The following is a 23,370-nucleotide window of genomic DNA, read 5'->3' on the forward strand; positions in this document are numbered from 1 at the left end:
GGCATGCTCAAAGATGCATGGAAGATTCATACCCCTTTCCTCATTCCTCCCACTATGCATGTTTTCCTCTGTATCCTTTGCTACATCCTTTATAATAAATTGGTAAGTGTGAAGTTAACATACCCCCAAACAACTATTCCAGCTAATAAGTGAACTCAGCAATTTTTCAGAATATAAGATTAGAATACAAAAATTATCTATACTAGTAAAAAAAGTAACAAGTAAATTTTTAGTTGGATTTATTTTAAATATTTAAATACAAAAAGTGAACAGGGGCTTCTGTTTTTGTTTATTTATTTATTTACATACACACTGGTCTAAGCCAAAATGTGCAGAGAAAATGAGCTCTTGCTTTTAGTTTCCATTCTATGGCTGAAGCTGTAGCTGGCCTCCCTCCTCCTCCACCTACACAGAGATTCATAGTGACTGCTTTACACTACAGGTTTAATGCATTTTATCTGTTTTATATTGTTGCATTGGTGCTCCTGGTATGTTACAGTCTTTTATACATATACACAGTCATTAATGGGAAAAAGAATCTCTCTCTCACTGGCATCAGTTCTTACTCCATAATGGGAAAGTGAAATGTCACAGTTAGGGACAATTTAGTGAAAGAAGAGGGGTGACTGGAGCTGGAATAACCATCTGCATGGCTGCACTCTGGTATCATAATGAACAAAAGTATGTCAGGATAGTGTGGAGGACACTATTGCAAGTAGAGTCTCTTTGGGAGATTCTGTGGGGAGAACTTTCTTCCCCGGGTTTAGCTGATGTGCCAAAGTTAAAAAAAAAATCAAATAATCAGCTTTTAAGATTTCTCTCACTATGACAGCCCATATACAGCAATCACAATCTAGATCTTTCCAAGAAGTAACGGTAGAGCCCCTGACAGAATACCTTCTTTCTTACAACCCTATAAGCCTAGAGAAGTGTCTGTTGCTGCTGTCATTGCTGCTTTTGCTCCATTTGCAACTTCTCAGTCTCAAAGATGAAAGCAAAACCAGGATCATAAAGGAGGTGGTCCCAATAGACACAGCTGCCCTGGAAAACCTGTTCATTTTCTGAGTCACAAAGATGGGGAAATTGTAAATGGCATGGACTGTACAACTGAATCATCTCTGAAAACATCTTCATCAGACCCCACTGTGTCTGCCACAGGCTCTCCTCTAGCTCTTCCTTGTCGTTGTACTTTTATAGCTCCTTCTCAAGTCTTCTTCATGTAACCTTTACAGGAGAAATTAATCAGAAACAGGGGTCCTGGGCACCAACCATCATGCCTGTCTGAGCACCAGTGGCAACAGTGACAGCAACCATGGCTGTTGGACACCCAGAATAATTTTTTACAAGAAAGTGTTATTTAAAATAGCAGCCCAAGATTTTTAAAAATGAAAGTAATTTTAAAAATTAATACAAAATGGGTCAACAACCAAAATTAAAAGAGCCAGTCTGCAAAACTCTTAAGCAAATATATGGAAACACCTTTCTTAACCTTGAGTTTGTATTTCATTTTGTAAATATGACACCAACAACACAAGGAACAAAACTTTAAGCCATAGATAAATTGAAGTTGTTTAATATGGAAAAGTATGTCAAAAGACTGTCTACAGAGAGTCAAAAGACAACCTACAAAATGAGAGAAAACATTTTCAAATTGTAGATTTCATAAGCATCTGGTATCTAGACTCTGTAAACAACTGCTACAACCCAATAACAAACTGATAAACAATCCATTTACCAGATGAGCAAAAACCAAGCAAGCAAACAACAATAGAAAACAAATACAGAAATCCTATATGAAATAAATACTTCTCCAAAGAAAATAGACCAATGACTCACAAGCACATAAAAAGATGCTCACAAGCACATAAAAAGATGAATGTCATTGGTCATTAGAGAAATTCCACTGAAATTCTGGAGTTAATGGTTAATTTTATGTTTTGTTAGTTTTATTTTAAGATGGAGGGAGGAATGAGGCTTATGCATATAATGTAACATAATTTAACCATACAAAGAAATGATGTGCCAAAATCTACCACAATGTGGATGAATCTTGAGAGCAATATGTTAAGTGAAAGAAACCAGACATGAGCAACCATAATGTAGGATTTCAATTGTAAAAAACTTCCAAAATCTGTTTATCCATAGAGATTGAAAAATGACAGTGGCTGTCATAGACCAGCAAGAAGTGGGTAATAGGCAGTGACTGGTTCTATAACACTGTGAATGTGTCAAATGTCACTGAGTTGTGTTCTTTAACATGGTTAACCTTATCTTATAAAATAACATATTATTTTATGTTACAAAATCATACAAAATGATTGCCATCTCTAAGGCTTCCCTGAAACACCTGTGCATTTTCTGAGCCACAAAGAGGAATAAATCAAAAGTTGTTCTGGCAATGGAGCCATTTTAAGTCATTTGAAAACATAAAATTAACATGAAATAAAAATGTAAAGAGATAGGTGGGCAGGGTGGCTAACCTGTAATCCCAGTTCTTTGGAAGGTTAAGGCAAGAGGATTGCTTGAACCCAGGAGTTTGAAGTTGTAGTGAGCTAAGGACCTGCCATTGTTCTCCAGACTGATTCACAGAGGGACACACTGTTTCTAAAATAAAATAAAATAAAGTAAAGTAAAATAAATATAAAGAGATGAGTCTTCAAGAAAAGAGCCTATTTGGGAACATGTAAGAATTTCAAGGCTGCGTGTGAGGCTCATGCCTTTAATTGTAGCATTTTGGGAAACCAAGAAGGGCAGGTCACATGAAGCTAAGAGTTTGATAGCAGCCTGGCCAACATAGTGATAGCCCCATCTCTACTAGAAGTAGGAAAACTACCTGGGCATGGTGTCATGTGCCTGTAATTCCAGCTACTCAGGAGGATGAGGCAGGAGGATTTCTTGAACCTGGTAGCCCCTAGGTATGTCTGAGAAACAAAAAAACAAAGTGAGGGCTTTCATGAGGGAAAGAAGGAAGATTATGTGAATTGTTTTAAAAGAAAGTTTGTTGGTGCTGGCAGTGTCTCCCAGAGGCTGGTGAGTTCTGATTGATGAGTAGCAGCAGTTATTGGGTAAGACTTAAAGTCACTATTAGGTTTTTCTGGCTTTCCTGTTGAACTGCAAAACTAGTTTTTAGAAACAATGTGTGTGACCTGGGTGCCCTCATGACTTTCAGACTCTATTACATTTGGGTATAACATGGAAGGCCCTATTTGTGTAATTAACTTGCACCTACCTTAAAGAGAAAAGATTCACATTATTAAATACAAGCCCTCTCTCTTTCTCTGCCACTCTCCCATTTTTCGTTCTCTCTTTTTCTTTAGCTCTATCTCCATTTCTCAAAACAGGGGGAGAGGAAATATTATCTACTGATAATCAGTGCTTTCAAAATTTTAGTACCAGGTAAACAATTATTCTCATTGGTTCCCCTGAGCAACCATTTACACATCAAGAAGTGTGGAGACATTAGCATTTTCCTCCTTTCACCTCACTGACAATTGAACATCACACCATAATTTTGTCCATTAGGACTTTAAATAGACCTTCTTTTTAACTCCATTATTCTTCTATTCATCCCTTCCTCTAGGTAATTTTTTTTTTTCAAGATGAAGTCTCACTCTGTTGCCCAGGCTGGAGTGCAATGGCATGATCTCGGCTCACTGCAACCTCAGCCTCTCAGGTTCAAGTGCTTCTCCTGCCTCAGCCTCCCGAGTAGCTGATATTACAGGCATGTACCACCATGTCTGGATAACTTTTTATATTTTTAGTAAAGATGGCGTGTCACCATGCTGGCCAGATTTGTCTCAAACTCCTTACCTCAAGTGATCCACCTGCCTCAGTCTCCCAAACTGCTGGCATTACAGACACGAGCCACCACACTTAACCTATAGCTTTCTGGTTTAGAATCTACTTCAAATATTCCCAGAACACTCAATTCTAAACTAAGCTCACAGTCAGTAATATAGTCTTACCTTAAAGGGCTTTAACTGCTGATTTACTGTAGCCTGATATTCAATTTCTCTCACCATTTTTCTCTTGTTTTTATTCCAACTTCAGACATAGATTATCCATCCTTCCAATTTTAGGCCATCTCCTTTTCACTGGTAATCTGTCTTCTACATCAGTATTCCTCTTCCTTCTGACATTCTCCTATGGAGTTTAATTTTTTTTTATCCAATGGCAATAGTAAATCCAGCTTTTGTGGAATCTGAATCTTACACTTCTTGCACACTACTGTCTACAACAGATATAAAATTGCAAATACTGGCCAGACCTGGCGGTTCAGGTCTGTAATCCCAGCACTTTAGGAGACTGAGGCAGGTGGGTTACTTGAGGTCAGAATTTCAAGACCAGACTGGCAAACAGGGTGAAACCCTGCCCACACTAAAAATACAAAAACTAGCCCAGTGTCGTGGTGTGTGCCTATAGTTCTAGCTACTTGGGAGACTGAAGTAGGAGAAACACTTGATCCTGAGAGGTAGAGGTTTCAGTGAGCTGAGATTGTGCCACTGCTCTGCAGACTGGGCAACACTGATTCAAGTAAAAAAGGACAAATACAAAATTACACAGGAAATTAAACAGATAAAAAATGAAATAACAGTAAAATACATTTTAAAAAAGATATATATATATATAAAATGTCAGTGGTTACATGGTTATGACTATATAAATTTTTTTCACTGCTAGACAGTGTTACAGTTTTTGGTGTGTGCACTTCCTTTTTCTACATTTTCTCTAGGTTTAGTTCTATGTACACATACATTGCCAATCTCTGAGGTTCATACACATATTTTCTTTCAGTATGTTGAAACATATCTGAATATGGTTGATATGTTTTAATATCTACATTTATTCCTGTTATCCTGAAAGTGGACCCCAGATTCCTGGATAAGAGGATGTATTAATTATCACTAATTTGCTGCAATAACTGCTCCAGATGCCATTTACCCCAATTCTCTGCTTTTCCAAGGAGAAGTGATAAGAACTAAGTCCATGCCACTCAGCACAAACTATGGTCTATGCTGTAGATGACGAACCCAGAGATTTTGAATCTGACTTCTTACATACATACACACTGTCCATTTTATCTCCTCAGAGAGGGACAGAAAGCTTTAAACTCTCAGATCTAAATAGTTTCTTTTTGGGAATTGTCTCCAGGAAGAAAAGGAGCATCTCAGGCTTAAAACTCCTGGAATGTTTCCACAGTCCCAGGCTCTATCTGTGTCCTGGAATGTAAAAACACACCTTGAAAGAGGTAAAATAGTCAGAACCACATTTTACACTCTTTTAAATACCAAGGCTTGTTCTTTGACCCAGTTCTCTGTGAAATTTATTCAAGTAGCCCCAACTATGCAGACACATAGTATGTTTTCTCTGCAGTCTCACTTGGGGATTTCAGTGTTATCTTTTGGAAGATAATCCTGTTAGTAACCACTGCATATCCACCCTATGCATGTTAAACATGCTTCAACTCTTTTCCAAACTGAATCCAGAATCCTGCATTATAGTATACCTGTTATGGCTTACACTTTTTTTTTTTTTTTAAAGATGGAGTCTCGCTCTGTCACCCATGCTGGAATGCAGTGGCATGATCTCAGCTCACTGCAACCTCCACTTCCTGGGTTCAAGGGATTCTTCTGCCTCAGCCTCCTGTACAGCTGGAATTACAGGCACATGCCACCACTCTCAGCTAATTTTTGTATTTTTAGTAGAGATGGCATTTCAACACGTTGGTCAGGCTGGCCTTGAAGTTCTGACCTCAAGTATCCAACCATGTAGGCCTCTCAAAGTGCTGGGACTACAGGCATGAGCCACCTTACCCAGCCATGATCTCATTTTGATGCAGCACTTCTACCCACATTGCTTGCCAAAGAAACCATTCTCATTTTATATGTACAGACACATATATTTTCAGTATCTTTTATAATTATTTCTTTGATGATTCCTTTCTTCCAACCCACCTGTCTTCTGTTATTTTCTTTTTAATCCTAGCAAAGTTAGCATGCTGGACTGAGCTTCTATTTACTTATGTCTTTTCTCATTTTAAAGAGAAATAGATGTTGAATGACATCCCTGACTTGACAAGACATCAATCCGCAAATGTACTTACAAATTACATGTAATGTAGCATAGATGTCTTCTCATTAATTTCTGCATATAATTTATGTGAATTACATAGATATAGTTAACATTATCTCTACTTACAGATGTTTAGGTTTACTTTCCCTATTTCTATTGTCTTCCTCCTCTGTTCAAATTTTAGTGATTATCTTTTACTGGGCTTTCCCCAAACTCCTTGAGGTTGAGTTAAAAGAAAAACTTTCAGTGGGGTGCAGTGGATCACACCTATAATCCCAGCATTTTGAGAGGCCAAGGCAGGTGTATCATGAGGTCAGGAGATCAGACAATCCTGGATAGCATGATGAAACCCTGTCTCTACTAAAAAAAAATACACACACACACACACACACACACATTATTATTATTATTTGATGAAGTGCATTGTCTCTTTATAACAAAGATCCTGAAAAAACTGGGTATAAAAAAAACGTACCTCAACAAAATAAAATCCTTATATGACAGACTCACCATTCATATCACACTGCATAGGGAAAAACTGAAACTGTTTTCTCCAAGAACTTAAACAAGATGAGATCAAAGACAAGACCAGCATGCCACTTTTATCACTGTCATTCAACATCATCCTGGTGCGCATAGCAAGAAAATCAGACAGTAGAAATAATGAAGCCTACCCAAATTGTAAAGAAAGAAATCAAATTGTTTTTCTTTGGAGATGATATAATCTTATGGCTGGAAAAAACTGAAGTCTATACCAAAAGACTATTACAACTTATAAGCAAATTCAGTAAAGTTGCAAGATACAAAATCAACAAACAATAATCAGTAGCATTTCCACATGCCAATAGCAAAAATTCTGAAAAAGGAGCCATGAATGTGATTCCATTTATGACAGCCACAAATAAAATAAAATATCTAGGAATAAACTTAATCAAAAATTAAAACACCACTACAATAAGAATTATGAAATATTGATGCAGCATGTTAAAGAACACACACAGACACACACACACACATACAAATGGAAAGGTATTTCATGTTCATGGATTAGAAGAATCCATGTTGTTAAAATATCCATACTACCCAAAGCAATCTACAAATTCAATGCAATCACTACTAATATACTAATGACACTCTTCACAACAATAGGACAAAAATATGTCTTAAATGTCTATGAAACCACAAAAGACTCCTAATAGCCAAAGCTATCTGGAACAAAAAGAACAAAACTGGAGAAGTCATATTACATGACTTGCAATTGTTCTGCAGAGCTATAGTAACCAAAAGAGCATGGTACTCACATAAAAAGAGACACATAGACCTATTGGGAACAGGCTTCCCAAAATCTGGCCATACACTGACCCCAGAACTGTCCATAAACAAAATCTCTGCAGCACTGTGACATGTTCATGATGGCCATAATGCCCACACTGGAAGGTTGTGGGTTTACTGGGATTTTAAAGCATGGTTAGAGGAGTCTCTTAAAAAAGGGATTGCAGATTTGGCTGCTCAGGATGTAGTACTGCAGTTACTAGCTTTTGACAATGGTAATCTCAATTGCCAGGCTGCTCTGTGACTTATCAGAGGGAAAGCACATTTAGTTGATTATACCAAGGCCTGTGGTGGTATCGGAGGTAATCTTCATAAAGCACTTTGTTGACACAGGCAATGGCAGGACTGAGAATGGATAAGGGAAATACTCCATTTCCTGGAGTTTGTTTTAACTGTGGGAAGCATGTTCATACTAAGAAAGAATGTAGAAAAATTCAGTAAGACAGGCTGACAGATACAGGAAAAAGAAAACTACTGAGCCTGAAATATGTCCAAAATGTAAAAAAGGAAAATATTGGGCTCATCAGTGTCACTCTAAATTTGATAAAGATGGGAACTTGATTTTGGGAAATGCCATGAGGGGCCTGTTCTGGGCCCCATTCCAAACTGGGACATGTTCAGCTCAGGTCATTCCCTCACCCCTGGAAAATGTCTGTCCCCTGCCACTGATGATAATTCTGCAGTAGATTTATGCTGCACCAAAGTTGTGAGCCTTCTGCCTGGAGAAACCCCACAAAAGGTCCCAACAGGAATCTGTGGACCTTGCAGCGGAGACAATAGGATTACTTTTAGGAAGATCTAGTTTAAATTTAAAAGGGGAAAGTCAATATACAATGCATGAAATGGGGTATGTCCCTGGTATGTGACTAGAAAACGAATTTGCAAGTTTTGAAAGAACCACTTCAAATGGAAAGATAAAATTCCTGCCAAGGTTTAGGATAAGATTTTTGATGGCAGCCATTGTTAAACCTCCAGAACTTATACCTTCAAAATGGTTAACAGATAACCCAATTTGGATAGAATAATGGCCTCTAAGTAAAGACTAACTGGAGACTTTAGAGAAATTAGTTACCAAACAATTAGAAAATGGGAACATAGCTCCGACATTTTCCCCTTGGAATTCTCCAGTTTTCATAATTAAGAAAAAATCAGGTAAATGGATGTTGTTAACTGACTTAAGAGCCATCAATTCAGTTATACAACCTATGGGAGCATTACCGCCAGGGTTGCCTTCTCCTACTATAATTAAAAAAAAAAATAGACTTTAATAGTCATAGATTTTAAAGACTGTTTCTTTACTATCTCTTTACCTGAGTAAGACTGAATGGTTTGCATTTACAATTCCTGTGGCAAACAACCTGCAGCCTGCTAAACATTTTCATAGTTTTACAGATGGGTCTAATAATGGTAAAGTTTCTTATTCTGAATCTACAGGTAAAGTTTTTGAGATGCCATATACCTCAGCTCCGAAAGTGGAGTTGTAGTTGTGATTGAGGTATTGACTGTTTTTGATATGCCTATTAATGTGATTTCTGATTCTTCATACATGGTTTATTCCACACAGTTAATTGAAAATGCTCAGTTATTATTTCATGCAGATAAACAACTGATGACTTTATTTAGCCAATTGCAAACAGCAGTTAGGCATAGACTGCACCCTTTTACATCACTCACATTAGGGCTTATACACCTCTTCCAGGACCTTTGAAGGCCATCAAATGACTGATTGCCTAGTTGTTAATGCAATATCTAATACTAGACATTTTCACAATTTAACCCATGTGAATGCCTCTGGTCTCAAACGCAGATACAGCATTAGCTGGAAAGAAGCTAAAGCTGTTATCCAATGATGCCTAACTTGCCAAATGGTACATTCCTCATCTTTTACAGTTAATCCTCGAGGATTGGATTACTTAATTGGAAGGATAACCTTACTCCCTTTGGCAAATGGATGTCACAAATATTCTCTCATTTGGGAGACTAGCTTATGTACATGTATATGTGAACAGCTTTTCTCACTTTGTCTGGGCTACATGCCAATCAGGAGAGTCTTCTGCCTGTGTTAAATGTCACCTTTTACAGTGTTTTGTGGTGATGGACATTCCAGCCTCTATTAAAACAGATAATGTCCCAGGCTATACAAACCAATCTCTAGCTACATTTTTCTCTATGTATAATACTAAACACATTACTGGTATCTCATACAATTCTCAAGGATAAGCCATAGTGGAAAGAATGAATCTTTCCCTAAAACAGCAGTTGCAAAAGCAAAAAGGGAGAACAGATAATATGAAACACTGCAGATACAACTTAATGTAACAGTATTAACTTTAAAATTTTTGAGCCTACCCAAAGGTCAGATGTTATCAGTGGCTGAACAACAACCACAGAAACTAGCTGCAAAGACAGAAGGAGAACAACTGGTTTGGTGGGGAGATCCGACAACAAAAAGTTGGAAAACATGAAAAATAATAACTTGGGGTAGATGTTATGCTTGTGTTTCTCCAGACCAAAATCAATAGCCAATTTGGATACCATCAAGAGGCCTGAAACCTTATCATGAGCCAGATGCCAAGGAAGAGACTCTGGGAGGATCCCAAGGATTCCCTGGTTGCAACCATGTTGAGACTGATGCTGAGGAGAACACCAACTGTCACAAGCAACACCCATTGAACACAACAACCCATCTGGGAACAGATCAATAAGCTGCCACAGATAGCAGAAGAGAACCTGAGGAAAATGAGACAACCAGTCACAATGAGTAATTTAACTGTAGTTATGGTAGCGATGATCACCACTGCCATGAGTATTCCTTCCACAACGGCCGACACGGAGAACAGTTATGCTTATTGGGCATATTTATCAGTCTTGGCTGGCAATAATGCCTAGATGCAATCACTCTATGACACAGTTACACATGCTTTCTGATCTCAGTATTAACCATAATAAATCTGCTCCTATAATTGAGGCATACTATCCTCAAAAATCTATTTATAAACAAAATTGAACCTGACCCAAAAAAATGAATATACTTGTTTAGGAAGATTGCATTGGAGAATAGGCAACGGTACTGTGCAGCTATTCCTATGGAATCATTATTAATTGGTCTTCTAAAGGGATGTTTAGCTGGAATTGCACCTCTCAGTCTGTGGGCCATGCCACACTATGTTCAGATAGTCTGAACAAACCAGTCAGATGGTAGAAATAATACGAAGTACGGCAAAAGTTCCTATTATCTGGAATCATGACATTATAGTAGCACCTCAACCTCACATGATATGGCTCACTTTAGGAGCTAAACATTAAGGATTTGTGGAAATGATTAGTAGCTCTTAATAAGATCAAAATTTGGGAAAGAATTAAAAAAATCTAGAAGGACATTCTACAAACTTGTTTTTAGATATAGCAAAATTAAAAGAACAATATTTAACGCATTTCAAGCACACCTCACTTTAACACCAAGAACTGGAGTGCTTAAAGAAGCTTCATACAGATTAGCGGGCAGTAACCCATTAAAATGAATAAAAACACTTGGAAGCTCTATAACATCAATGATGATTGTGTTTTTAATCTGTGTTGTCTTTATGTAGTCTGCAGATGCGGATCTTGACTCCTGCAAGAAGTAGCTCACCGTAACAAAGCTGCCCTTGGTTTTATCATTTTGAAAATCAAAGAAAGGGGACATATTAGGAATAGGCCCCAAAAATCTGGCCATAAACTGGCCCCAAAACTGGCCATAAACAAAATCTCTGCAGCACTGTGACATATTCATGATGGCCATAATGACCATGCTGGAAGGTTGTGGGTTTACTGGAATGAGGGCAAGGAACACCTGGCCTGCCAAAGTGGAAAACCACTTAAAGGCATTCTTAAAACACAAATAATAGCATGAGTCATCTGTGCCTTAAGGGCATGTTCCTGTTGCAGATAACTAGCCAGACTCACCCCTTTATTTCAGCCCATCCCTTCATTTCACATAAGGGATATCTTTAGCTAATCAAATACCTATAGAAACAATGCTAATGACTGCCTTCTGTTAATAAATAAGTGGGTAAGTCTCTGTTTGGGGTTCTCAGCTCTGAAGGTTGTGGGAATCCTGATTTCCCAGTTTACACCATTGTATTTCTGTGTGTGTATCTTTAATCTCTTTATCACTGCTGGGTTAGGGTCTCCCTGACATAGCTCGTCTCAGCATAGACCAATAGACAACCCATAAATACACACTTAAGTATACAAGGAACTCATTTTTGGATGAAGATGTCAAGAACAAATATTGTGAGAAAGACAGTTGCTTCAATAAAAGCAGAGAAAATTGGATATTCATATGCATAGTAATGAAAGTAGGCCCCTCTCTCCCACCATACACAAAAATCAAATCAAAATTGATTGAAGATCTCAAGCCATGGAACCACTAGAAGAAAACATTGGGAAAACTCCCCTGGGCATTGGTTTAGGAAAATATTTATTAAGTAATATCCAGAAACACAGGCAACTGAAGCAAAAATAGAAAAGTGGCATCACATCAAGTTAAAAAGTTTTTGCACAGCAAAGGAGATAATGAAGAGAAGAAACACCCTCCAGAATAGGAGAAAATATTTGCAAACTATCCATCTGACAAGTCATTAATAATCAGAATGTATGAAAAGCTAAACAACACAATAAAAAGAAAGCCTGGCAAGAGATCTGAGTAAAAATTTCTCAAAAGAAGGCATACTAATGGGAAACAGGTTTTCAAATAGGTGTTCAATATCATCAATCATCAGAGAAATGCAAACCAAAAATTGTAATGAGATATAATTTTACCTCAGTTAAAGTGGTTTTATTCACAAGACAGGCAATAAAAAATACTAGCACAGATATGGAGAAAGGAGAGTTCTTATACACTGTCAGTTGGAATATAAATTAATACAACTATGAAGAACAGTATGGATGTTTCTCCAAGAACTAAAAATAAAGCTATGATTTGGTCAAGCATTTTATTGCTATGAATATACCTAAAAGAAAGAAATCAGCATGTCATAGAAATACTTGCATCCCCAATTTTATTAAAACACAGTTCATAACACCCACGATTGAGAAGCAACCTAAATGTCTATCAACAGAAAAATGGATGGAGAAACTCTGGTACATATACATAGTGGTAAACTCCTAAGTTATTAAAAAAATGAAATTCTGCCATTTGCAAAAACATGGATAAAACTAGAGTGCATGATGTTATTGGAATAAGTCAGGCACAGAAACAAAAACTCATGATCTTACACATTTGTGGGAGCTAAAAGTTAAGCAATTGAACTCTCGAAAATAGAGAGGAGAAAAATCATTACCAGAGGCTGGGAATGGTAGTGTGAGAGGGATGGGGAATTGGGGATGATTAATAAGTACAAAAATATCATTAGGAAGAATGAACTAGTATTCGATAGCAAAATAGTGTGATCACAGTCAGCAATAATTTGTTGTGCATTAAAAAGTACCTGACAGGATAATTGCAATATTTGTAACAATAAAGAAATGATAAATGTTTAAGATGATAGAAACCCTACTTATCGTGATGTAATTATTATACATTATATGCCTGTATCACAATATCTCATGTATCCCATAAATGTATACAACTATTGCTTATCCATCAAATAAAAATAAATAAACTAGAAGTCTGTGAAAGTCAGTCATGTAAATTGGGGCATTCTTGTCACACTGAACTAAAACAGAATCAAGAGGTTAGCGGTAAAAAGCACTCAGAATGCATAACATTGTTTCAAGAATATAATTCTTTTATAGCCTGACTAGTAAAACTGCTGCTGTAACCAGAGTCCACTTTTATGTAACAGATGCTAAGACAACCTCCTGCAAATCAAAAATTAATTAAACCCACCACAAGTCACTAATCAGAGCTCCCCATACCTTCCTAGTGCCAGACAACCTTCTTGAAAAATATGTAATATCTCTCCTCTCCTCTCTTGCTCTCTCTTGTCTCTTCTCCTTGTCCTCTCTCTGATAAAATCTCTAATCTTCTGTTTGTTCCTCAAGCATATTAAAGTTTACCTGGTCTGTGTGTATGTCCCAAATTGCAATTGTGCCTTCCCAAATAAAATGTTTTAACTTCAGAGATTTTTCTCTACATTCTATTTGATATTGATATGCTTAGTGTCAGAAATGGGATTCCAGAGCTGACTCACTTTGGAGAAAATCGCAGGCCTGTAGAACTATAATGTGATGAACTCACACTGAGGCCATTTGAGCTCCACTAATTCTGTAGGTTTCCTCTCTTCTTGTTACGTTTTCTGTTCTACCTTGATTCCCCAGAATTCTGAAACTATTCTCAGTATTCATATTTCTTTACATATTTTTACATATTTTATATGTGAATTCTACATATTTTATATGTGAATTCTACATATTTTATATGTGAATTTTACATATTTTATATGTAAAATAAAGTTTACATGCTTTACATGTTTTTACATATTTTATATGCAAAAATATTTACATATTTTATATGTAACTTTTTATAAATAAATCACAAATTTATTTATACTATTTACATAAATTTATTTTTATAGCAGAATGTAATTGAAAATATTACATTTCCAAAATTTTGACTAAAATGTCATTGTTGGTAGAGTCTCTCTGTAACACACACTGGAGTTCAGTGGTACAATGTCAGGTCACCACAATCTCTGGCTTTTGGGTTCAAGCAATCATCCCTCCTCAGCCTCTGGAATAACTGAAACTGCCTTTGCAAAATTTTTTACTCTGAAAATTATGACAGTAAAGATATCAGACCTAACTGACCCCATATTGCCTCTACCCTCAAAACAGTCCTTGTTTATTCCTAGGCATAGGCCAAACTAGCTTTGGGAAGAACTTTAGTGCATAGTCTACATAATATCCAATTTCAAAAGGATAAACTATTCTTGTAAAACAAATAAAAGGCCACCAGCCACTAAGTCAAATGAGGAGGAGTGGAAATGTAATTGTTACCACCCATTATTCTGGAGGTCATAAGATTTGCAGCTTCCTCAGTTACTTTTGAGGGTAACATTAGTATTGTGAACCTAAGGTTGGTCTTTTGAGGTGTCTTTTCAGGATTTTGCATTTATAACAACCAGATGACCCTTCCTGGACCTTCCAACCAGTTCTCTCTTCCCCACCCAGGAAGTGACTCAGCAGAAGAGAACAGCTTTGACTCCTTATGATTTAACCCCCAAGCCAAATAATTAGTACTCCCAATTAGCTAGCTCCATATCCATCAAATTTTCCTTAAAATATCTGATCCCTTAGTTTTCAGAGATACTGATTTGAGTAGTAATAAAACTCCAATCTTCCATACAGCCAGTTCTGCGAGAATTACTCTTTGACTGTTGCAGTTTTTTTTTCAGGTCTTGATAAATTGGCTTTGTCTAGGCAGCAGACAAGGTACATCCGTTGGGTGGTTTTGTGTCCTGAGATCCCCCTCCCCACTTTGATTTTTTCTGCCTTTCCTTCAAGTTTTCCCACCTTTCCAGACTGAGCAAGTTTTCTTCTTACATATAGTGATTGATGTCCCATGTCTCTCTTAAGTGCATAAAATGATGCTGTGCTCTAATTACCTTGGGCACATGTCATCAGAATCTCCCAAGGTTGTGTTACAGGAATGTATCCTCAACTTTGACAAAATTAACTTTCTAAATCAACTGAGACCTAACTCAGATATTCAGGGTTCACATTTTTTTTCTATATACCTGTTTACTAACTTGTGCTAAATTTTTTCTTTCTCTGAAAAAACAAGTTCAGTCATCAACAGTTCTGACACAAATTTTGTCTAGTTTTGGGGATAGGTATTCAGTTGTATTGTAAGTTTTCTAGAAGAACAACTTGCATTAGAAATTTTTATTTATGGCTGGGCATGGTAGCTTATGCCTATAATCTCAGCACTTTGGCAGGTGGCTTGCATTAGAAATTTTTATTTATGGCCAGGCACGGTATAATCACGCCTATAATCCCAGCAATTTAGGAGGTGGTGGTGGGTGGATCACGAGGTCAGGAGATTGAGACCATGCTGGCTAACATGGTGAAACCCCATTTCTAGTAAAATACAAAAAAACATCGGCGGGACTTGGTGGCAGACACCTTAGTCCCAGCTACTTGGGAGGCTGCAGCAGAAGAATGGCATGAACCTGGGAGGTGGAACTTGCAGTGAGCCAAGATCATGCCACTGCCCTCCAGCCTGGGGAACAGAGCAAGACTTGTTTCAAGAAAAAAAAAAAGAAATTTTTATTTATACCTTTTCCTAATTCACTTGGCAAACCATATTTTGTGGTAATTATTTTTTCTTTTTAAAAGCTACTCTCCCTCATCAAGAGTCCTTGTATCAAGCTTGTCAGATTTCAGGACTGATACTTTTTTGTGTGACTGTTTGCTAATAAGGATACTGATGTCAGATAATTTCCCTTATGCTTCTCTTAAACTTCTGTGTGCAAGGTATTTTTTTTAATGCAAAATTATTTATTTTTTCTGAAAGAAAACAGCTTGTTCTAGAGAGTTCTGGCACAAAACTTGTTGACAGCTTTGTGTGCTGCTCAGGCTGAATAATCATTCCTATTGATGTGTAACTTGAAGGACCACTGGCATAAGATAATTCCTCAATTTGCTCTCTTTAAATATATGTTGACAAACTTTCCCTTGTTTGTATTGTATTATTTTTTTCTGACAGAAAGTCGCTCATAGTCAAAAGTCCTGGTACAAAGTTTGTCAGCTTTCAGGGTCAAATATTTGTTTTGACAGTTCTTTAGAAGAATCACAAATGTTAGATTTTTTTATTTAGATTTTTTTCAAATACCCATCTTTGTATTAAAACCTTTTTCTGTTTTTCCATGAAAGAAAACAGTCAATAATCAAGGGTTTTTGTAAAAAGGTTGTTGTCAGCTTTTAGGGCTGGGTATTTTTTCATTTTGATGGTTCCCTAAGTATGCCACCAATGTGAGAGAATTTTCATTCTTGCTTAATTTAATGAATGTCTGCAAACTTTCTTTCCTATGAACTGTTTTATTGCTTAAAGAAAGTTGCCTATCATCAAGTGTTCTAACAAAATGCTTTCTGTCAGCTTTCAGGAATGCTCATCAATTTGACAGTTCTTTAGAAGGGCCACTGATGTGAGAGAACTTCTACTCCTTGCTTTTTCTGAATGTCTGTCTGCAAACTTTGTGTATGTTAATGTATTTCTGGTCATGAAAGAAAATTCCTTAGTATTGACAGTTTTGTCACAGAGTATGTTGTCAACTTGCATGACTTAGATATTCATCGGCTTCCATTTGTTAGTGTGAAAGAAGTGTATTTCTTACTTCTAACTGCTTGTCTGTATATTCTCTTGCGTTAGCATCTTTTTTCTTGAAGAAAACTACTCATCAAAAGTTCTGGCAGAAATTTTTTTTTTTACCTTGCAGGACTGATGTTCATTTGCATTGATGAGATTATTAGAGGACCACTGGCATAAAAAGCTTTTCTTTTTTGCTGCTTCTGAAAGCCTGTCTGCTAACTTTTTTTTGTGTTAAAATTTTTCTTTCTCTGCAAACTAACTGCCTATCATCAAGAATTCTTGCACAAAGCTTGTTGTCAGCTTTAACGGCTGAATATTTAGGTATATTTGGAGGGCCATTGGTATAGAAAATTTCTACTTTTTGCTTTATTTTAATATTTGTCTACTTTTTTTCATATAAACAGCTTTCTATTATCAGCAATTGTTGTGAAGTTCCAGGTTCTTGGTGCCATGAACAAAGAATTGGACATGGCACACACGACAGATAGTAAAGCAGCAAAGTTCTATCAAGCACAGCAGCACCCTTGATGGGGGAGAGTGGGCTGACATCTGCAAAATAAGATGAGTGTCAGTTTGCTGTATTTTGTTCTTTTTGTTTTGTTTTGTTTTGTTTTTTTGTTTTACATGTTTGTTCTCTTCTGTTCCCAGGCTGCCTAATCTCTAGCCAGCATTTTCCTTTTGAGTGATGGGAAAGATGCTTAGTTTCCTTGGCCCCTGTGCACTTGGATGTCAACTTTATCCCATAATTTTAAGTCCAGGCATAATATTTAATCAATATGCATGAGCATTAATGAGTTCATTAACATGCAATGTATTTTATGAATACCTTTTCTAATGCTCATACCTATCTCTAAGAAGCTGCCTATTACTCATTTGGTCTGGATTTAGCTAGCTATGGGCTCCTTACTCAATCTTTTATTTTACTTTTTTTGTCTGCTCAATTTTTGCTTCTTATATTTTTCTTGCTCACCCAACTCTTTCCCTTATTCTTACTAATTCAACCTCTAATTTCCTCTGCTATTTTCTTGCCTAATTTCTTCCATGATAGAAATGATCCTCTTAAATCTTAATGAGGTGCTAAAGGGTGATGGCCCATTTTCTGTACCTATTTTTCACTGGCTTTGTATAGTGATAATGCCTAACTGGAGGTCATAGAACTCTCTCCATGCTTTAGGTAAGGGTATCTGGTTTGGTCATAGCTTGGTGTTTTTCCAAGGTTTTTGGAGTAATCATCATCTGGAACTTGAGAGCTGCCAGATGGTCAGACACATATAAAATAAGGCAATTCAAAATACAGAGTTCTAGAAGTAGTAAAATTAAGATGATTATTAAATGTTTTAATACAAGCAAGATGATTGGTAGTGGCCAGTTCTTAAAATGAGAAAACTCAATGGAAAAAAGCTATTGAGCCAGCTTGCTCAAACTCCTATTTCTTCCCTTATTCTGTCAATGCAATTAGAACTAGAGAAAAACAGTTACAAAATCTGACCAAAAACCTGAAGGAAAGAATTATCATAGTTAGTCTCAAAAGAACAAAATTGAATGCAGTGACACACTGACAAGTTTTTAAAAGAAATAGGTTGTAAAATTAAAAGTAAAATATCTTGTATTTTCATTGAGAGAAAATTAATTTCTCAAGAAAACTATATTTTCATAAAGGGGACCATCTTATTAAAATTGTTACAACTGATTTTTAAATAGTAAGCAACTTAATCAAATACAAAGTTTTCATTAAGTTCATGAACCTTATGATGATTTGCATAGACAATCTATGATATGCTTAAACTTTCTGACTTGTCACAAACTTTTCTCTTTCTTAAGTCAACAGTTATTTTACATTAGAACAAATGTTTACCATAAAATATCCTTTTTATATAAAATTATTCTTTTTTCTTTATAATCTTCTGTAAGAAAAAAATGGTTGTACATGTCAATGTCTTTCTTTACATTACTCTTCCCTACTTGTAGGTTTCTTCCTAGCTTATTTTATATGTAACCATTTTAAGTTCATAGATTCACTTAAATAACTTCTGAATTAGACAAAATTCTTCATTTTAAAAAAATCAGAGACAAAATCCTGGTAGGCTCCTGACCTTTAATGCTGCCGATGGAGATGCTGAATTAAACAACCCCAATAATAAGTCAGGAAGAGCAGAAGAAAAGTGATAGGTTTAAACTTCAGGGCATGGAAGTGTAGGGTAATGTGCATCAGGAACCGCTACCACAGCATCACGAGGGCTTCTTTATTTTGTGAGAAGTTACAAATATACCTATTTTTTACACAAGAAAGAATTTCCTGTTCACACCCAGGAAATTTCTATGGTAGGTCTTTGTAGAACTACATGAGACTTATTTGTGTTTATTCCATATTTATTATCCAGGATGCTTGGATCGCATTATCCCCATGGTCAAAGTTTCTAGGCTTCATAGCTGAATAATAATTATCTGCAGCTAAAAAGCAGTAGTCTTTTCAACACTGTTATGAGAATAGTTAGATAGACCTAGCATATTTATGAGTGTTACAGAAATAATATTCTGTTTAACCAAAGGTTAGCTAGATCTTAGTCCCAACACTCCATGTTTGCTTTACTGTGCTGAAGCTGTTAACTGAACCTGTAACTGCAGTAACAACCCAATTTTTTACCATAGTACCTCTTAGTAGGAGGGGAACTAACTCAGCAACTGAGAACTCTCAGAAATTCTTGTTGAAAGATTTTGTTTTAATTAACAAGTTGGAATAGGAGTAAAAAATCTAGTCTGTGTCTTTCTTTTTATTTCCATGGCACTTAGACCAAAGGGATGTTTTTCCCCATAAACAGTAAGGATAGAGTAGTGTACCCCTGTATTAAAAATAGTTGGAATTTGGGTGCCCATGATATCCAGAGTTATCCCTGGTTTGTTAATGATAAAGATAATATTCCTGGATGGGGCAGTGAGGGAGATTGTAAGCTCCTTCAGTCTTCACTCATTTCTTTCCTTTGCATTGTTAGAATTTTAGCTGACTAAGCCTCTTGGTGGGAGTGGGGACAATCAATACTCCAAAGCCAGGGATAATGACTGGTACTTTTGCACTGGCAGCAAGTTAGGGGTCTCACAAAATTCTTCGTCCAATGTCCTTTCTTTGAACTTGAAGCAAGGGTTACTACTTCTGGGCCCTTGCAGGTTATCCTTTGACACCTTCTGGGCCTTTAAGGCATTGCTAATAATTGTAGCTATAATTTTGGATTACTGTTTATTCTTCTCTTCTTCTTCTAGGTAATGATTCTTGTATACCATAAAAACAGTATCCAGGAACTGAGCCTGAGATTTCTAAGACACCATTTTTCAACCGTTGAAGTTTGCATCTAATATTAGGGGCAGGCTGGTTTATAAAGTGCTGAGCCATAAGCACCTTCCCTTTTTGTGAGGCTGAGTCTCCGTAAATATTTTAAAGTTTTCTTTCAATGAGCTGTAAAACATAGCCAGGTTTTTTCTTTCTTTTTTTTTTTCCTTTGTGACTAATGTCAGCTTGTAATAGTTTACTGCCTAAGTGATTTCTTTTCTTGTTCTTTTATGAAACGTTAAAAGACAGATACAAGGTTGGAAAACATTTGCAATCTCCCTTGGACTTTCAGAATAACTTGCTAGTTTTTCTTTCCATTGCTGTATGTCTGTTAGCTTTTACTGAAAAAGAGGCTTGAACTCTCACTGTGCCTTCCAGCCCTGTCACTTCCGTGAGAGAAAGTACAATTTGGGATATATGGGTTGCCTTTTCCAGTGTGTAGGGGAACCACTAGTCTATTTGTTAATTCTTGTTTGTTTGTTTGTTTGTTTATTTATTTATTTATTTATTTATTTATTTATTATTATACTTTAAGTTGTAGGGTACATGTGCATAACGTGCAGGTTTGTTACATATGTATACTTGTGCCATGTTGCTGTGCTGCACCCATCAACTCATCAGCACCCATCAACTCGTCATTTACATCAGGTATAACTCCCAATGCAATCCCTCCCCCCTCCCCCCTCCCCACGATAGGCCCCGGTGTGTGATGTCCCCCTTCCCGAGTCCAAGTGATCTCATTGTTCAGTTCCCACCTATGAGTGAGAACATGCGGTGTTTGGTTTTCTGTTCTTGTGATAGTTTGCTAAGAATGATGGTTTCCAGCTGCATCCATGTCCCTACAAAGGACACAAACTCATCCTTTTTTATGGCTGCGTAGTATTCCATGGTGTATATGTGCCACATTTTCTTAATCCAGTCTGTCACTGATGGACATTTGGGTTGATTCCAAGTCTTTGCTATTGTGAATAGTGCCACAATAAACATACATGTGCATGTGTCTTTATAGCAGCATGATTTATAATCCTTTGGGTATATACCCAGTAATGGGGTGGCTGGGTCATATGGTACATCTAGTTCTAGATCCTTGAGGAATCACCATACTGTTTTCCATAATGGTTGAACTAGTTTACAATCCCACCAACAGTGTAAAAGTGTTCCTATTTCTCCACATCCTCTCCAGCACCTGTTGTTTCCTGACTTTTTAATGATCGCCATTCTAACTGGTGTGAGATGGTATCTCATTGTGGTTTTGATTTGAATTTATCTGATGGCCAGTGATGATGATTGGGCAGTATGGCCATTTTCACGATATTGATTCTTCCTATCCATGAGCATGGTAGGTTTTTCCATTTGTTTGTGTCCTCTTTTATTTCACTGAGCAGTGGTTTGTAGTTCTCCTTGAAGAGGTCCTTTACATGCCTTGTAAGTTGGATTCCTAGGTATTTTATTCTCTTTGAAGCAATTGTGAATGGAAGAATTCTTGTTGTTTTTATCAGTAGTGCTCAAGGGAAGAGTTATAGGGAGGTAGCTGTGGTTCCCCCTGAGAGACTGGTGTCCCCACAGCAGAGGATGATGTATAATGTCTAAATCTGTCTTTAGACTCTCCTTTTGAGGACCTTTATTTGGAGCCTTCCATATAGATGGGCTCTATTCAGAGAGACATTATACTCCAAGTTGTTTGAAAAAATAGCTTAACCACTGACGCAATATTATGTTTACTATTGCTAGTTTGGCATCCCTCTCCATGTGAAACTAGTCATGTAAAGTTTTTATAACTTTCCACTGGGCTGCTTGAGGAAGATATCATCTTGGTCCCATATACCACTGGAGTTACTGTTTTTGTCCTTCTTGCTCTTTTGTTTGTTGTTTTTCTTGTATTGTGTGGTTAGTTTCTGTGGGGGAATTATGGTAAGAAAACAAAACTAACACTGATTGGGACTGTGTTCTGAGGGCTGCCACTTTGACTTTCTTATTGGCCTTTCTCTTTTTCTGCACTACGGGGGTTAAATCTTTCTGTTCCCTCTACAATGAATTATGGCTTAGCCTTTGGTAGATACATGGCTCCTCACAATTAAAGAATTTTATTTTCATGTTTTATGGAGCAATGCCTGCTGATTAGCAATATACTTTTTTATTCTAGATTGTAGCAAGATCATAAACCACAAGGAATTCAAATTTAAGATTTGGGTATACGTGGGACTTTTCTTCTTTACATAATATTGAGCCCAAATAAAAGCAATAATATCAACTTTTTTGTGCTTTGCCTGGGGGGCAGTGGCTGGACCTTAATAATAGTGTTGTGGTTTACTATTGCCTACCCAACCTGGCATTCTCCATTAGGCATACAGGTACTGTCATTTGTGAAGCAGTCATCTTCAGGGTCTTGAAGAGCGTGATCTTTTTGATCTGCTTGTCTTACATTAGCGTGTTCAATAATATATTCACAAATATCATCAATTATTCACAAAAAGTATCAATTATTGAGCCTGTGAGAAGTAGTAAACCTGGATTCAGGGTCTTACAAGTTTTAACTTCCGGATTACTAAAAAGCATAACTTGATACTTGATTAACATTTCTCCTGTCATCCAGACGTGTTCTTGTTTTTTACCTCCAGGATTAATTTACCCTGGTGTTGTCAGTAATTTCAGTGGCTGACTCAGAGTGATCTTAGTGGTTTCCTCTGCTAAAATAGTGATGGCTTCTACTGCACGCAAGAAGCTTGGCCAACTTAAGGATGCCCCCATTCAATTACTTTGAAAAGTAAGCAATTGTTCTAGGTTTTAAGCCTAATATTTAGATTAGGACACCAGTAGCAATGCCTTTACTTTCAGCTACATATTTTAAAAAGGCTTAATGAGGTCTGGGATGCCTGATGCAGGACCCTGGGTGAGGGCTTGTTTCAACTCAGTAAAGCCCTCTGTAATTATTGAGGGTTTATTCACTTGGCTCATTCTCTGTTCCCCATGTTGCCTTGTGAATGAGCTTTGCTATAAATCCAAAATTGGCGATTTTGAAAAATCCAGCTATCTCCAGTTTAAAAAAAAAAAAAGTTATTATTTTGTGTGATCTATGCCTAATCCTCATATACCTTGCCCATTCTCTGAGGATATCTGTCAAGACTGAACTATTTCCAGTTTTTGAAAATGCAGCTGAGACAGAAGTTTTGTAGGATTGAGGCTGAGTTTGTTCTTGTCTGTCTATGGAGGAAAACAACGGAAACTTGAAACAGAGCCTTCTGGTCCAGTGCTTCTCAATGGGGCATCTTCTATGGGGGACCTATGTTAGGTTTGAGGGTCAGCAGGACATCTTCTTCTTGAGTATTTTCATGATATGCTTTATGTCTGT

This window comes from Macaca mulatta, chromosome Y (assembly GCF_049350105.2).
Source record: "Macaca mulatta isolate MMU2019108-1 chromosome Y, T2T-MMU8v2.0, whole genome shotgun sequence".
Taxonomy (NCBI): Eukaryota; Metazoa; Chordata; class Mammalia; order Primates; family Cercopithecidae; genus Macaca; species Macaca mulatta.